Source organism: Haliotis cracherodii, unplaced genomic scaffold (genome assembly GCF_022045235.1).
Source record: "Haliotis cracherodii isolate W230 unplaced genomic scaffold, xgHalCrac1.p SCAF_9, whole genome shotgun sequence".
Lineage (NCBI taxonomy): Eukaryota > Metazoa > Mollusca > Gastropoda > Lepetellida > Haliotidae > Haliotis > Haliotis cracherodii.
This window is the reverse complement of record NW_027266343.1, coordinates 10,061,594-10,067,185: the sequence shown is the minus strand read 5'-3', so window position 1 is coordinate 10,067,185 and position 5,592 is coordinate 10,061,594.

Sequence of the window (5,592 nt, the reverse complement as noted above, 5' to 3'; positions counted from 1 at the left end):
CAACTTCCTCAGCAACCTCAGTCAAAGTAGTCTCATAATTTGATGTAATTTAATATATATGTCTTTCTTATTAAATGATCGATGAAATGACTGGTTATATAATTGGAAACAAGATATCATTGAGCATATAACTTACCCCGTCTGGCATCGGGGTCAGGCGTTGTATGTAGCAGGACGTGAGAGTATCAAATGTCACATGAAATTGGATAGAAAACAGGTGATGTATTGGTTGTTGTTGGTTTGTTGTTTAAAGCCGCACTCAGCAATATTCCAGCTACATGCATATGACGGCAGTCTGTAAATAAACGAGTCTTGACCAGACAATACAGTGAATAATATCATGATCATCGATCCACGCAATTGGGATGGATGACATGCATCAACCAAGTCAGCGAGCCTGACCACCCGATCCCGTTAGTCACGCCTTACGACAAGCAGAGTCACTTTTTACGGTAAGCATGAGGTTGCTGAAGACCTATTCTACTCCGGAATCTTCCCGGGTCTGGTGATGTATTCAAAAGGAGTTACAAATGAGTATTGAAGCGTTTATAAATACTTATGTAAGAGTTATGTAATTTTGAGAATTGTTGGGGAAGTAAACTGAGATATTAACGTACAAAAACCTACATGTAAATGGATCTAAATCATTTGTTTTTCGCCTGCAACAGAAAGGTGTATAAAACAAATATAAAAGAGGTATCTTGTTTGTGAAAAACTGTGTCTCAATGAGTGTTCCGTTGGTGTATCTGATGGTTATCCGCGCACCACACGTCGTTGCTTCTATTGTAGGTTCAAGTTGAGCCACTGTGCATTTCTAAAAGGCAAGAAAACATGGACTTGTAGCATCTTGTTGACAACAAGAATGTATGTATGCCAGAGGATGGTTTGTTGGTTGATTGTTGTTTAACGCCGCACTCAGCAATATTCCAGCTATAATATGACAGCTGTCTGTAAATAATAAAGTCTGGACCACACAATCCAGTGATTGACATCATGAGCATCGATCCACGCATTTGGGATCGATGACATGCATCAACGAAGTCAGCGTGTTTGACCACCCGATCCCGTTAGTCGCCTCTTACGACAAGCATAGTCGCCTTTTACGGCAAGAATGGGTTGCTGAAGACCTATTCTACCCCGGATCTTCACGGGTTAGCAGGATGTGTTGTAACATGATGACAGAATGTAAATAAATATCCGCCCCTTCAGTATTGTGCGTGTGTCTGCATGTCTGTCTGTTATCTCTTTGTCACGCTGTGTGGCAGGTGTACGGCCCCGCGTCATTGCATTTAGACATAACATCCGTCATATCAGGTTGTCTCGGCTTTGAAACAAAGAGGAACACTGTGATGGGCTTCTGCCGATAACAAATGAACAGTTGGTTTGGTTGGTTTGTTGTTTAACGCCGCACTCAGCAATATTCCAGCTATATGACGGCGGTCTATAAATAATCGAGTCTGGACATCAGTGGATTGACATCATGACCATCGATCAACGCAATTGGAATACGATGATATGCAACCATACCCAATACACCTGACATCCGATACCTGGTCAATGTGCTTACATGTTGAGCAGATATTGAAATTGCAATATATGTATTCAATACAAGTCGCTCTGTGAAAATGAATGGACAGAAAAGAAATATGTTTCTTGTTCACCTAGTACATGTTCAATCCCAAGGATTCCAAAGGATAAAAACTCCGTTACATTCTATTTGTCTTACTCTTATCTAGGTGATTTTAGGTTCCGCTAGCTGGAAAGGGGACTTAATTATAGGTAGTGTTTGTTATCCCCCGCCACGAAGTTTGGCGTGGGATATAGGGACCAAGCTCGTCTGCTTCTCAAAGGGGACACATTTTCTCAAAAACTATTTAGGTCAGAGAATTGAAACTTTACACACACTGATATTACTGGTCATGATCTTACATTTGTTCCAAAAAATGGTGTCTTAAATTGATTTTTTACAGAGTTATGGCACTTGCTCCGTGCTTTTCGACTTGTACATAGTGTCTGCAATCAATGGGGACTACTGTCGTTACATGAATGAACCTTTGCATGCTTTTCCTTGAGATACTTGTCGAGACGGAGTTTGAAAATTAGCCCCGTAAATTATTTTTTTCAGAGTTACTTTCTTGCTACATATTTTTAGATTTTGAGCATACACATTTACGGCCTTTAATCCCTGTTATTTTCCATTTCACATTTAATCATTTTTCTGATGACACAAAGCGACCATAGTGCCTACCCCTTCTTTATGCTGTATATCATAATCTAAACCAATATTTGACCGTGAAGATCCGGGGTAGAACAGGTCTTCAGGAACCCATGCTTGCCGTAAAAGGCGACTATGCTTGTCGTAAGAGGCGACCAACGTTTTACAGTTACACAGCAAAAAAAATGCAGTTTCCGGTATCCGGATACCTGCCGGATACCTCCGGACACTTACCCAAAACGCGTCCAGGTATCCGGTGGCAGATACCTTGCCGGATACCAGATCCATGGTATCCGGCATGGACACCTCACCTGAAAGTATGCCACCTGGAATCCGGGTATCCGGCACCGGATACCTCACCGGATACCTCAATCTGGTTGTCCAAGGATCCGGCACCGGATACCTCATTCTGAGTTTCCAAAATCATGTCACAATTTGGGGGGTGCATTTTGTTCAATGAAGTGTGAAACACCTAAATTTATATTGGAAACTAACCATGAAAATTGAACATTGCTGAAGGTATCCGGCAGGTATCCGGATGCAATTTTTCGAGATGCCTTATTTCTGGTAAATAATGTAAGCCTGGGCATATCAGATAGCTGTAGTAATATTCTGTGTCATTTTAGTTGTAAATATCCCCTTAAAGTTGAGATCTATGGGCATGTAGTTCGGGAGAAGACATTTTTTTCAATTTCATCTATAATTCTTATTAGATGTTAAGCTGTTTAATGAACAAACATAAGTTCTAATACATGTATGATGATATCCTTAAATTTCATGTTCAGACTTCCAGATTGTTCTGAGTGAAAGTATAAACTCATCGACTGTGTGCTCACTTGGGCCTTTGGTCCTAGTGAGATGATAATATGATTATTTGTAAAGGTACAAGTACTTGTTACGAGCATACCAGCTTCAATTAAGTTTGAAACACAATATGCCTCACTCTGAGGGTGACATGTACCAGATTTCATCACACTACAGAGAGCTGTTCCTCAGTTACTGTGAACATTAATACTGAAAGACATTGAAAGCTAATTTGACCTTCAATATCAGTTGCGACTATTTCAAAAACAATTGTAAAGTGCTTCATTCAGAGTAATATTGACAAACATATGACAATGATATACAACTATATGTATAAGAGTTATTTAGATTTCTGCAGGAAAAGGCACATTAGAGAACAAGAGTCATCAGAAAGATTACATATCCCTCCGGCAGCTGTCTGTAAAGTAACCACTAGTAAATGTGCAATTCTGTATGTAATGAGTCAACAGTTTAAAGTTCTTTAAGAAGCATACATTGTTTACCCACAAAAGATCCACCATGGTCGCATCCATATGAATGCCAAGTTTCGATCAAATACATTGAATGGTTTTCGAATTCTGCCCCGAAAACGAACCTCATCCCCAATTGAGTCTATGTCCAACTTCATTCCATAAAAATTTAAAAACATAAAAATTAGAAAAATCCAAAAATATCAAATGGCACCACTTCAGTATGTGCCTGATAGATTTGCCAAGTTTCGATCAAATACACTGAATGGTTTTCGAATTCTGCCCCGAAAGTGAACCTCATCCCCAATTGAGTCTATGTCCAACTTCATTCCATAAAAATTTAAAAAAATAAAAATTAGAAAAATCCAAAAATATCAATAGGCACCACTTCAGTATGTGCCTGATAGCTTTGCCAAGTTTCGATCAAGGGAGTCGATTGGGAGTCCTGCCCCGGAAAAGGAAATGATTACGGACGGACAGACGGACGGACTGGCTGATCGCTATATCGCCCCGCATTATATGCCGGGGGGATAAAAAGTAAGTGTATGACCTTTTGCCAACTTCTATCCCTGCCCTAAGGAAGAGTTTGGCCATTAACATTTTTTTTGTTTGGCTATGACATTGACCTTTGACATAGCAGATCAATGTGTTATTCCAAAGATGTCCAAGCAATGCATGGTTTCATACAATAACTGTGGCTATCAAACTAAGGCAAAATATTGGAAAATCCCCATTTACACAGCTGGCTAATGAAACATAAACAACAAACAAGTTATCAATTTCTTTTATTTATATGCCTATATCACACATTGAACAGTGTTCAAATGATGGTTCCTGATGCAGTATGCAATTTCCTCCTATTCTTCAATACTCATAACAGAGCAAGATAACTGTTCGCTTGAAAGCATCAGCAGACCATGCTCACCAGTTCAGAGTTACTTGCCCTCAAACATCCTTTTCCTTCTATATTGCCATGGAAAAACAGGAACCAGGATGAGGGGAGGCCAGATGGGCTCTGTCCCTGTTGCATTGTGTTTGTAGAATTGTGAAGATTATATTTGGTGTTTGGGTCCACATTTATAGACAAGTAGTCGCAAACATCATTCCTTTCAAGTGATTACCACATGAAGGGTCCCACTCCGACTTGGCAGTGGTTGGTCTTCTCACATTAGCCAGACCAGCCTTTGTGAGTGTGTCCCAGTGTCAATTGGCATATAACTTCTCGGTAGGCCCCCATTGAAATAACAGGACTCTCCTCATCGCTGTCTGCCAATCGCTTCGGAAATCTGGAAGGGTCCTTCCAGACTGTCGACCTGTCATCCGGGTATCTCAAGCTGGACTTCAGTTTCTGCAGAATTATGTATAAAGATTGCAGCAATAGAAAAGAATTGTTGCAACATGTACTTACAGATAAAAGGCAGCAAATTCACTTAATTTATCATCTTTGAGTTTTGTTATATACTAAACAATTGAGATATATATTGTTCCATGCTGATGAGTTGAAACAATCATTAACTGACATCTCCTAAAAATGTTCATAGCCCTATGCCTGCCACAGAAGCCAAAGTAATAGATGAGGTAGCAAGTGGGCTCATTGATCGCTCGTAATCGTACCCAAGAACGTGGGATGTTGTCCATAACAGTCATCATCGGTGCGTCTGGATCGAGCTCATAACATTAATCACTGGTTGGTCTAGTTGAGATTTGATTATTTATAATCCTTGTCATTTAGCTGAACTATTGCTGGATGTGGTGTTAAATGAGTGAATTGGGTTTAACGCCTCTTTGAACAGTATTCCAGTTATATCACGGCATGTAAGCTTGATGTGGGAAGAAAGCCCGAAGTGATGCAGGTCTTACATGTTTACCACTTTGATGAAACCCACAAGCAAGTGTATGATGCTACCCTCGATTCAAACCCACGACCATCGGTTTGTGTCAAGCCCAAGAGATGCAACTATGCACAGCAAGTTGTGGTGCCTTTGATAATTAGGCCATCCATGCCAACAGGTGATAAAGAACAAGCAAACTGAAGAAATATTTGCAGAATAGCTACATGAACATGATGAACCAAACATAATAATTTCAAATATTTACCACTCA